This window comes from Leopardus geoffroyi, chromosome B4, assembly GCF_018350155.1.
Source record: "Leopardus geoffroyi isolate Oge1 chromosome B4, O.geoffroyi_Oge1_pat1.0, whole genome shotgun sequence".
Taxonomy (NCBI): Eukaryota; Metazoa; Chordata; class Mammalia; order Carnivora; family Felidae; genus Leopardus; species Leopardus geoffroyi.
In genome coordinates this window covers 84,298,842-84,311,877 of record NC_059341.1, presented here as the reverse complement: position 1 = coordinate 84,311,877, position 13,036 = coordinate 84,298,842, and the positions used below count along the sequence as shown (strand labels likewise).

The 13,036-nt window shown below is 37.1% G+C and overlaps 1 protein-coding gene across 7 annotated transcripts in view; it reads left to right on the top strand.

Annotated features, from left to right (window-relative positions):
- Positions 1 to 13,036, top strand: part of R3HDM2 (R3H domain containing 2) — a 165,027-nt gene that overhangs the window by 18,224 nt on the left and 133,767 nt on the right. For 2 of the 7 annotated variants that reach the window (XM_045465100.1, XM_045465097.1), the window contains exon 1: positions 5,787 to 5,909. The exons of 3 other annotated variants lie outside the window; for them this stretch is intronic. The gene's annotated coding sequence lies outside the window, so the exon portion shown is untranslated. Of the gene's footprint in view, positions 1 to 5,786; positions 5,910 to 13,036 lie in introns of those variants that run through there. 2 more of the 7 variants (XM_045465104.1, XM_045465102.1) reach the window with 2 other exon arrangements.

Genomic DNA, 13,036 nt, shown 5'->3' with positions numbered 1-13,036 from the left:
TCCAATAAAGGGTTAATATCCTCAAAATATATGAAGAACTCCTACAACTTAAATAGAAAAAACACAGTCTGCTTTAAAAATGAGCAGAGGAGGGGTGCCTGGGTGGCTCAGTTGGTTAAGTGTCTGACTTCAGCTCAGGTCATGATCTCAGGGCTTGGTTCGTGGGTTCAAGTTCTGCATCAGGCTCTATGCTGACAGCTCAGAGCCTGGAGCCTGATTCACATTCTGTGTCTGTCTCTCTTTCTCTCTGCCCCTCACCTGCTAGCACTCTGCCTCTCTCTCTCTCTCAAAAATAAACATTAAAATTTTTTTTAAAAAATGGGCAGAGGAACTGAATAGACATTAAAAAGTTTTTTAGTGTTTATATTAGAGAGAGAGAGAGCGAGCGAGCGAGCGGGGGAGGGGCAGAGAGAGAGGGAGACACAGAATCTGAAGCAGGCTCCAGGCTCTGAGCTGTCAGCACAGAGCCTGACACGGGGCTTGAACCTGTGAACCATGAGATCATGACCTGAGTCGAAGTCGGATGCTTAATCGACTGAGCCACTCAGGGCGCCCCTAGACACTTTGTTTTGAAGTAGACATACTGATGAACAACAGGTACAGGACAAGGTGTTCAATGTTACTAATCATCAGGGAAATGCAAATCAAAATCACAGTGAGATACCACTTTATACTATTGTTAGAATGGCTAGCATCAAAAAGATGAACTAACAAGTGTTGGCAAGGATGTGGAGAAAAGGGAGCTTTTTGTGCAGTGTTGGTGGGAATGTAAAGTGGTGCAGCCACTATGGAAAACAGTTCCTCAAGAAATTAAAAACAGAACTAAAAGTAGAAAAAAATTTTACATTTTCATTTAAAAATACGAACCAGCAATCCTGCTTCTGGATATATACCTGAAGAAAATAAAGTCACTATCTCTAAGAGGTATCTGCATCCCCATGTTCACTGTAGTATTAAACAAGAGCCATGACATGGAAACAACCCAAGTGTCTGGCAACAAATGAACAGATAAAATGTATGTGCATACAGTGGAGTATTATGCAGACATAAAAAGAAATCCTGCCATTCGTGACAATGTGGTTGGACTTTAAGGGCATTATGCTAAGTGAAATAAGGAAAGACAAAATACTCTGATCTCATTAATGATGTGGAATCTAAAAAAACAAAACATAATTCATGGAAAAGAATGGTGGTTGCAGGGGTGGAGGTGGGCAAAACGGGTTAAGGTGGAGAAAATGTATAATCTTCCAGGTACGAAAAAAAGCCTTGGAGGTTTCATGTACAACATGGTGGCTGTAGTTAATAATACTGTGTTATATATTTGAAAGTTGTTGGGGCGCCTGGGTGGCGCAGTCGGTTAAGCGTCCGACTTCAGCCAGGTCACGATCTCGCGATCCGTGAGTTCGAGCCCCGCGTCAGGCTCTGGGCTGATGGCTCAGAGCCTGGAGCCTGTTTCCGATTCTGTGTCTCCCTCTCTCTCTGCCCCTCCCCCGTTCATGCTCTGTCCCTCTCTGTCCCAAAAATAAATAAACATCGAAAAAAAAAAATTAAAAAAAAAAAAGTTGTTAACAGTAGATCTTAACAGTTCTCATCACAAGAAACAGTTATAAATATGTCTGGCGATGGATGTTAACCAGACTTACTATGATCATTTTTCAATATATACATATATTGAGTCATGTTTTACACCAGTAACTAATATGTCGATTATATCACATATATCACATAAAATGTGGGGGGGCAGATTTGGGGTTAGAAGAGTGTTGGTAGAGAGTTCACTTTTGGAAATATGTATCAGCTAATTGTGTAAATGAATCTGGAGCTCTAGAGAGAGGAAGGGATGTTTCAATCCAGGATGAGGTCACCAGGGCAAACTTGTGGAGTGATGAAGCCCCGGTAAATAGAATTTAAAGGTACTTCTGGTTTGATGGCTTTGGATTTTAATGTAAAGATTGCTATTTGGGGGACGAAGGCAGGCCTGTGACTAGTATTTTGAGTAAGGAGCAAATATAAGCTGTGAGAAGCTGCTGCTTATACCACTTACAGGTACTTCAGAGTGTGTAAGCTCTGTTATTTGTGCTAAAGGTGGACTTATTTTTATTGGGCCTTAGATGGAATGCATTTTAACTTTTATTTGAGGTTGGATATATTTGGCAATTCACAAAATTTTAATAAAGTTACTGTAACCTAGTTGCCAAGACATAGAAAGGCTAAAAATTGGTCCAGTGTCCCCATACTTACAAGAAAGTTAAGTGAACAAAGAATGTGATATTATGTAAGTATAATAGATAATAGATAATATTATGTAAGTATAATAGATAGTAGATCATTTATTTCTCACAATAATAATCCCCATGGAGTAGTACTGTAGTATCCTTATATTATAGTTGAAGCTTAGGGTGTCTTTTGTCTGTTCAGACTGCTATAACAAAATGCCATAGACTGTGTGGCTTATCAACAACAGAAACTTATTTCTCACAGTTCTGGAGGCTGGGAGGTCCAAGGCACTAGCATGGTTGAATTCTGGTGAAGGCCTTCTTCCTGGTTCATAGCCAGCTGCTTCTCACTGTGTCCTCGCGTGGTAGAATGGATAGGGATCTCTCTGGAACCTTTTTTATAAGGCACTAATCCCATTCACCTCCTAAAGGCCCCACTTCCTAATACTATCATTTTGGGGGGTTCAAAATGAATTTTGGGAGGACCCATGCAGACCATAACAGAGAGGTTAGGTTAGGTCATGCAGCCGGAGCATAACAGCTTCATGCCAAGGTCTGTGCCTGTAACCACCACCTGGAATTGGTTTTTCAGGACACAGCAAAATTTACATCGGATAGCTAAGAGTTTGGGTTAACGTTGTTTCTTATTCTTTTTCACCCCCAATTTTTTTTTAATGTTTATTTATTTTGAGAGAGAGAGCACAAGCATGGGAGGGGCAGAGAGGGAGAGAGAGAATCCCAAGCAGGCTCTGTGCTGTCAGCGCAGAGCCCGATGTGGGACTCAAAAACTCACAAACCGTGAGGTCATGACCTGGGCTGAAATAAAGAACCTGACGTTTAACTGAGCCACCCAGGTGCCCCAATGTTTATTTGTTTTTGAGAGAAACAGCATGAGTGAGGGAGGGGCAGAGACAGAGGGAGAAAAAGGATCTGAAGCTGGCTTTGTGCTGACAGCAGTGAGCCCCATAGGGGACTTGAACTCATGAACCCTGAGATCATGACCTGAGCTGAAGTTGGAAGCTCAACTGACTGAGCCACCCAGATGCCCCTACCCCAGCTTTTTTATTTGGAAGAATTCTGAACCTATAGAAAAGTCGGAAGAGTGATACACTGAATATCAGTATGACATTTACCTATATTTATCACATATTTTATTGCGTTTGTGCTCTCTCACTCTCTTTACCCCCTTCTTCACTCTTCTTTTTCGGTATCCACCTTTCTCTCTCCCTTCCCTCCCTTCCCTCCCTACACATATATACATTATTGTTCATTGTATATCAAGAATTTTTATTAGTGTATTAGGAAATCTGGAAACTTTTATTAGCATATTACAGACATTCAGAAAACTTCCCCTCAAAATTTCTTAAGCATCTATTGCCTAAAAACAAGTTGTTTTCCTGTATCACCATAATCGTACTATCAAACTTATCACATTCAAAATATCTTACAGTGGTATAATAGTTAATGCAATAGTCTATACTCAGATTTGCTTAATTATCTCAATTGAGATACTGCTTTATAGCTTTCCTTCCAATCCTGGATTTAGTCAAGGATCATGTGTTGCATTTGTCATTTTTGTTTTTGTTTTTTTTTTAGTCTTTTAATTCAGAGCAATTCTCCCCCATTTTTGTTTTTAATGTCATTGATATTTTTTAGAGACCAAGCTAGTTATGTTGAAGAATGTGTCACAATTTGGCTTTGTCTTGATTAGATTCAGGTTAAACATTTTTGGCAAGATGTTATGTGTGTCTCTGTGCACATAATGTCCTTTTGTTCCATTGTTGGTGATAAAAAGTTTGGTCACTTAGTTATGTTGATGTCAGCTACATTTCTTCTTTGTAAAGGTATCTTTTCCCCTTTGTAATTAAGCAGTCTGTGGAATGATACTTTTAAAAATGTGTGACCTTTCTATTCCTTAATGTTTTACTCAGTGGTATTAACATGCATTTATGATCCTTGCCTGAATTGGTTATTACATTGGTGGTCATGCAAAATGTTGATTCTCTCATAAATTCTACGTTTTCTAGTTGGTGGTGTTCTAAAAGGAAGAGTTTTATTTTTACTCCCCCTCCTTTTTTTTTTTTTTTTTTTAAGTTTATTTTGAGAGAAAGAAAGCGTGTGAGCAGGTGAAGGGCAGAGAGAGAGGAGAGAGACAATCCCAACAAGGCTCAGCCCAGAGCCCGACCTGAGTAAAGATCAAGAGTTGGACACTTAACTGACTGAGCCACACAGGTGCCCCTCCTTTTTTTGTTTTTGATGGTTACTGTAGACTTGGTATTTTTAAAAAATTCAATATGTTATAATCTATTGCTGTTAAAAATACCATATTCAGTATTAAAAATACTACAAATTTGTTGTAAATTTGGTCAGTGGGAGCCCTATCAAACTGATTCCTATGTCCTTTTGACGTGATCCACTCTGGCACTGCAAGGTGTTCCAGGTTCACTTTGTACTTTACCTGCCCCAGACCTGGAATAAATCATTTCTGCAAGGAACCCTGATTCCTTTAGTGACAAATGATTCCTTAAAAAATTTTTTTTAATGTTTATTAATTGTGAGAGAGAGACAGACAGACAGAGACAGAGTGTGAGTGGGGGAGGGACAGAGAGAGAGGGAGACACAACCCGAAGCAGGCTCCAGGCTTGAGTTGTCAGCACAGAGCCCTATGCGGGCCTTGAACTCCCGAGCCATGAGATCATGACCTGAGTCTAGGAAACTGACATGAAGTTGGTTATTTATTGTATTGAACATTTCTGTTGGGAGTATAGTTTTTGTGGTTCCTTATAGAGGTCTGAGGTTTTAGAGAATCCAAAAAGAGTTAGCCTTAGAATTATGATCTGGTATACCCCAATCATTTATGGTCCAACAGCTTGAGAACATATTCCACTCTGGGACTCTACATGAAACAAGATAGGTCAGTTCCTTCCACAAAAACATTTTACACTGAAAGTGAAATCCATTAAGCCTAGTGGTATGTTCATTGATGTGGAAACAAATCAGTTGTAAGGAAAGTCACCATGTGCTATTAACCTGTTCTGTTGAAATATTTAAAATCCTGTCCTGTTATCCCTATGGAAGAAGTTATAACCTTTGTTTTTGGAGGAGGGGTGTTATTCATTTTCAGAAATTATAGGTAATATTTTAATTAACACCATTACTAGCCTATCAGTTGATTATATGGCTTATATATTTATTCTTTTATGTGGATGACTGCTCTAGGATTACTTAAGAAATTAGCTGCCTGGCAACATAAAAGTTCAGATATTAAAGTGAATTGCATGCCTTCCAACTATTTCTATTACTTGTCTAAATTTAGAACCATGTAGAGTTCCTGCAGAATTGAAATCTCTGGGGATTTTAATAGTCAAGACAGACAATATTCATCTTTTCAGAGTAAAGAATAAAGGTAGTTTCAAATTAATTTTTGCACTGTCACTCAGACTACTTAATTAAGACACAGAGTCCAGTGAAAAGTCAGGACTGTTCTGAGAATTTTATTTGACTGTTGCTGAAAACTTGTTAGAACCTACGCTCTGGATGTGAAAGGGATCATTTTTTTCCCCTCCTAGGTGAATTGCTGGGAGCTATCCACTATTCTTTCCTTACTGTCTCCCCAAATTATGCTTGATAAGTACAGTTCTTACACTTTACCTGGATGGATGAGGCATTCATTACATCTGAGCTAGAGATCAGGTGAGCATTATATTTGGGTACTTGTGGATGAATTTTAGGACACTGGAATTGTTTTGCATGTGTGTGAATTCAGATTTTTGTGGGATATTTTGAGGAGAAACTTATTCTATATACGTTTAACTGTACATAAAATGTGAAAATCTGTTGATGCAGTTGGTAGACTTAAACAAAAGAAATAAGAAATAAAAAGTTATTTTGAGTAACTAATTTAAATATAAGTTAAAATTGAGTAAGATTTTACATATAGAATGAATGTGTGTTTACTACCTGATTTGGCAATTGGAAATGTAGGACTTTGCTGCTACTATAGTAAGAAATTTTAAGGATGCTGGAAAAATGCCAAAAAATTATTATAAACCAAGAAAAATCCATAAAAATGAAATGTATGGGTTTTTTTCACACTAGATTTATACGAATGGGGAAATGTAAACAAAGTAAAAACAAATCTATATATTACTCTCATTGAATTAAGCCTATGTGCTTTTTTTTTTCCCCCTCCCTTTCCTTTCTGCTGGGGTTTCCATGGATGAATTCTAGAAGTGAGGGACCTTGTTCCTTGGAGAAATGAGCTGCCCTCAAAGAATTTACTGTTTATTGAGACAAAATGTTAGGAAGGAGGTAGCAGGATAATTTTTATTTTACTTTTGCTTATCTCTATTTAAAAAGGAGCATTAATTTCTTTTAAATTAGAGGGAAAATCAGTTATTTTAAAACACCTATTAAAAGAGTAAAGGGACTATAAAATCAATTCTTAAAACTTGTAAGTACTCCAGTAGACTTATTTTCCAACACTCTTGATTGGTTTTCAGTTAGATAGTGAGTTCTTTGTTTCCTGGGCTTTGAGACTATTTTTGGGGGTAAGCTGTCTTTTTATATTGTAGCTGAAGTTTTTATTAAATAACTTCATATTTAACCAATCACTTAATTAACATAATTTCTGTTTAAACCTAGTAATATATAATTTTGTTTCTTTGAAAGAGTATAAATATGCCCATTTGAATTCTGGGAGGAAAAGCTTGTGCTTATTAGCTTGCCTAAACTTGCTGGAAACTTACCATTTTGATGTCATGAAAGGGATCCCTGTAAAATTTGAAGAAAATATTATGTGCTTTTACTAGAATAAGAACTTAATTTTAGCACGAAATAGTCCTTAGGGCGACAAGGAAGAATATTACGTTTTTCCGTAGGTCCCAAGGTTTTTCCAGAGACATCTTGGGTGTCATGTAAGGTACTTGGGACTATTAGAATGTTCAGCCTCATTCTAGGGCTGTGGGATCAAAAATGTGTGTGTGTGTTAAAGGACCTTGCTGGCTGGTTGTGGAGATAAAACATGAATATTTGATGATTAAAGTAACAATAGATATAATGGATTCTATTCTGTAATATAAATAGTGCAGTATAATTTAGTTGAATGTAGTTGTTTAATGCAAATACAAAAAGGAACGAGAAAAACCAATATGGAAAGGTAGGGAAGGAGTTAGATATTAAACTGGGCTTCAAATAAAGATTAGTATCCAAATTCATTTCAGTGTTTGTATTCAGTATATATATAAATATATATATATATTCAGTACATATAAAGTGTATATATTACTGCATATATTATATATTCAGTATATATAATATATATTATATAATACATTATTATATTAATGTATTATATAACATAACATTACTATAGATAATATATATTATATGATACATGTTATATATAATATAATGTTATTATATATAATATATATCCAGTATTTGTATTCAGTATATATATTATATAATACTAATAACAGTGTATATGTATATATAATATGTTGTATAACATATAATGTATAATATATATTCAGTATCTATTCAGTGTATGCATAATACATAATATATATTGTAATACTATATATAATATATATTCAGTATATATAATATATATTATATATTCAGTATTTGTATTCAGCATATATATAAATATATATGTAAATGTATATTTGTATATAAACAAATCTATAAAAAATATATAAATATATATGTAAAGAGATATATGTTTATATGTCTATGCAAAGATGTATATATATCTTTGAATATATATTTCTTTTTTGAGATTTGCTTTCTAAAAAACTTACAGAAAATTTCAAATGTCCAAAAGCCACGGGAATAGTAAAATAAACCTGCATATACAGTTATCAGTTTATGGCTAACTTTGTTTCATCTATTCTCCTACCAACCCCCCTCCTTCAATTGTTTTGAAGCATATCTGTGACGTATTATTTTGTTCATAAATATTTCAGTATAAATCTCTAAGAAATAAGGACTTTAAAAAAATTTTTTTAATGTTTGTTTATTCTTGAGAGAGAGAGAGAGAGAGAGAGAGAGACAGAGCATGAGCAGGGGAGGGGCAGAGAGAGAGGGGAACACAGAATCTGAAGCAGGCTCCAGGCTCTGAGCTGTCAGCACAGAGACCAATATGGGGTTCAAACTCACAAGCTGTGAGATCATGACCTGAGCCGAAGCCAGATGCTTAACTGACTGAGTCACCCAGGCGCCCCTAAAAAATAAGGACTTTAGAAAACATAGTACCAAAACCATTTCTACCTTCAAAATAATTAACAATAATTACTTAATATTAAATATCTGTTGTTCCTATTTCCTTGATTATATCATAAGTTCTTATTTATTTATTTGTTTATTTATTGATGAGGGAGAGAGAAAGGGAGATAGAGAATCCCAAACAGACTAATAGCATGGAGCCTGACGTACGGGTCAATCCCACAAACTGAGAGAGATCATGACCTGAGCCGAAATCAAGAGTCGGACGCTTAACTGACTAAGCCACCTAGGTGCCCTTAGGTGTTTTTTTGTTTTGTTTTTTTTTTAGAGAGAGAGTCCATGAGCAGGGGAGAGGAGCAGAGGGAGAGGGCAAGAGAATCTTAAGCAGGCTCCGTGCTCAGCATGGGGGTTGACTTGTGGCTGGATCCCATGACCCTGGATCATTGTCTGAGCCAAAATCAAGAGTCAGAAGCTCGACCAACTGAGGCACCCAGGCTCCCCTGTATCATAAGTTGTTAAAATAGCCTATCTGTTTAAAATGGCATCCAAATTAAAAAAAAAAAAGGATCCAAATAAAGTCTGTACCTTATAGTTGGTCAATGTATTTTTTTAAAAGTCTCTTTATCTAAAAGATTTCCACTCTCTTTTTTTTCTTTGCAGTTTATTTGTTGAAGGAACTGGGTCATCTGTTCAGTAGTTTCCCACAGATGGATTTGGTGATTGACATCATAGTAGTGTCATGTAACATGTTTCTCTATCCTCTGTATTTCCTTTAAATTGGCAGTTACATCTAGAGACTTGACCAGATTTAGATTCACTGTTTTTGGTTAGAATACTTCATAGTGTGCTTCTGTCAGGAGAAGGTGTGTGATGTCTGTTAGTCTCATATTTTATAATGTCAACAGCCATTGATGATCATTGTTTACATTTCCTTCATTAGGGGTTATAAAATGGTAGTACTCAGATTCTATCATTTCTTCATTTATTTTAGCTGGAATTTTTTTTTTTTTTTCTATAAAGAAATACTTCTTTTCATCACCTGTTTGGCACAGGAAAGGTGCGACAGACAAATGGCTTGAGCCTTTTAATTAACAGTTATTACTGTTTGCAAAAAATGAATTTGTTCATTAACATCCTGCAAAGGTGTCTGATAAGTTTTTTAAATATTGTCATTATAAACTTGGCGATTTAAGCCTATTTCTGTGTTTCAGCCAATTCCAATTTTATCTGTATTGATGTCTCATTGATTGTCTCATCTTGGCAAATGGGAGCTTCTTCTGGTTGGCTCCAGTATCTTTTTGATGTGATCCTGTTAGCTATGATAGCTTGTTCGTTTTCTGGCTGACATGATGTTCTGAAATCGTCTATTACATACCCAATCCCTGGGCGTGCATCAGCCCATTGCCCCTGAAAGTCTGGTTCCTTTGTGTGGAAAAAATGGAAAATGGTTAGAGACCAGTCTGGGTGAAAGAGGTATTAGTTGCTTAGTGAATTGGTCTTTGTTTCTTGCTGTTTTCAGGGAATAAGGCTAGGAAATAAGGTGCCTTTTTTTTTGTTTTTTTGGATGAATCTTTTTTTTTTAAGTTTGTTTATTTTGAGAGAGAGAGCACATGTGCGAGTGAGAGCATGAGTGAGGGAGGAGTAGAGAGAGCACAGAGCCCAACGCAGGGCTCTCACCCATGAACCGTGAGATAATGACCTAAGCTAAAATCAGGAGTTGGACACTTAACCAATTAATCACCCAGGTGTCCCCCCCCCGCCCCCCCCCCCCCCCGCCCACCAGCTTTAAGAAAGTATATCACAAGTTCATATCAGTGTTTACAATTCAAAGTGAGGACCATAGATTTTTTTTTTACTTAACATCTTCCATCTTACAGAGGTTTGCATTTTTCAAATTACGGACGTAATATACACTCATTTTAAGAAATTTAAATAATTCAGAATTATGTAAGGTAAAAGATGGAAGATCCTGATCCTGCCCCAAAATCACTAGTTAACCACTTAACACAATTAATTCAAAGGTTTCATAGTGGCTATCTTTTTATTTTTATGTCAATTATAGTTACCTGGCTTAGGCAGCACTGAACATACAGTTAAAAATTAGGGATTGACATTTCTTGAGGCGAGGGAAAAAAAGATGAGAGGTTATTCCTTACATGAAATGAAGATTCTTACATATTTTTAGATTTACTTTTTGAATTGGTGTTACATTTGCATGATTCAAAATGCTAAGGATAGAAAAAAAGCAGAGTGAAGTTTTTTTCTTGCTTTTGTAACCCAACTAGTCAGTTCTTCTTTCCAGAGACAACTATGTGCATCCTATGTTTTTGTGCATCCTATGTTCTTATAAACGTAAAGTATACATATATGTGTAACTGTGTATATATGTTGTTTCCTCCATTTTACAAAAATGGTTCTTTGTCTTGCGGTTTTTTACTTAGCAGTATAACTTATAAGTACATCAAGAATAGCTTATTCTTGTGTGTGTCTACAGAGTATTACAGGATATGTTTGTACTGTTTATTTTATCATTCTCCTATTAAAGAGAAGTTTGATTTTTTTCCCCCAAGTCTTTGCAGTTACAAAGAGTGCTGCATAACCTTGTACAAATGTCATTTTCCATATTTGGAATAATTTTTAAAAAATGTTGTTTTTTAAAAAAAATTTTAATGTTTATTTTTTTGAAAGAGAGTGACAAAGCATGAACAGGGGAGGGGCAGAGAGAAACAGAGACACAGAATCTGAAGCAGGCTTCAAGCTCCGAGCTGTCAGCATAGAGCCCGACGTGGGGTTCAAACTCAACAACCCGTGAGATCATGACCTGAGCTGAAGTCAAACGCTTTAACCAACTGAGCCACCGAAGGCTCCCCTAAAAAAAATTTTTTTTGATGTTTATTTATTTTTGAGAGAGAGAGAGAGGGAGAGGGAGAGAGGGAGGGGGAGGGGCAGAGAGAGGAGGAGACAGAATCTGAAGCAGGCTCTGAGGTGTCAGCAAAGAGCCTGATGCGGGGCTTGAACCCACAAACTGTAAGATCATGGCCTGAGCCGAAGTCAGATGCCACCCAGGCACCCCTCGAATAATTATTAAGGTAAATTGCTAAGGGTGTATACTTGTGTAAATTTTAAACATATGGTAAAATGACCTTTTTTATTTTTATTTTTTGAGAGAGGGCACAAGTGAGCGTTGGACAGAGAGAGGGAGAGAGAGAGAATGAATCTGAGTAGGTGGAGAGAGAGCGATAAAGAGATAGAGAAGTGGAGTTCGCCCAAAGCGGGGCTCATGTTCATCTGAAGTGGGGCTTGTGTTCACCCAAAGCAGGACTCAGACTCACGAACTGTGAGATTGTGACCTGAGCCGAAGTCAGAAGTTTAACAGACTGAGCCACCCAGGTGCCCCAGTAAAATTGCCTTCTACAAATATAGGTATTTTACATTGCCACCAGCACTTGATTCCAGATTTGAGACAGAAGATTTGGTTATGTGGATATATACAAAATAACCAATTTGAAGTTTTTTCATCCATGTGTGTTTACAGTGGAGTACTGATGCCATAGACATCAGATTACATTGTAGTTTTTTTCTTTCTACATACAATTAATTGAGTGCCTATGAAAAAATATAGTCTTTGTTCTCAACTGTAAGCAGATATATCAGGTGAACTTTACCTAAGTTCTCTGGGCCTTGAAGGATAAGAGTGGGCAGGGGAAATTCTAAATTAGCAAACTTTTGGGGCACCTGGGTGGCTCAATTAAGTGGCTGACTTCGGCTTAGGTCATGATTTCATGATTCGTGAGTTTGAGCCCCGCATGGGGTTCTCTCCTATCAGTGCGGAGCCTGCTTCTGTCCTCTGTCTCCCTCTCTCTCTGCCTCTCCCCATGCCCTCTCTCTCTCAAAAGTGAATAAACATTAAAAAAAAATTAGCAAACTTTTTGGTCTCGGACTCTTGACCCTTTTAAAAATTATTACAGGGGCGCCTGGGTGGCTCAGTCAGTTAAGCATCCGACTTCTGCTCAGGTCACCATCTTGCGGTCCTTGAGTTCCAGCCCCGCATCGGGCTCTGGGCTGATGGCTCAGAGCCTGGAGACTGCTTCCGATTCTGTGTCTCCCTCTCTCTCTGCCCCTCCCCTGTTCATGCTCTGTCTCTCTCTGTCTCAAAAATAAATAAACGTTAAAAAAAAAAAATTTAAAAAAAATAAAAAATAAAAATTATTACAGACTCCAAAGAACCTTTTATTTATGTGGGTTATATGTACCAATATTTACAGTATTGGAAATCAAAACTAAGAAAATACTTAAATATTTATTCATTAAAATCATAGTAAGTTCCTTACATATTAATTTATGTAACACATTTTTTAATGAAAAAAACTTAAAAAAATTTTTTTAACATTTATTCATTTTTGAAAGGCAGAGAGAGACAGAGCACGAATGGGGGAGGGGCAGAGAGAGAGGGAGACACAGAAACAGAAGCAGGCTCCAGGCTCTGAGCTATCAGCACACAGCCCGACGCGGGGCTCGAACTCCTGGACCGCAAGATCATGACCTGAGCCGGAGTCGGCCAGTTAACCGACTGAGCCACCCAGGTGCCCCTA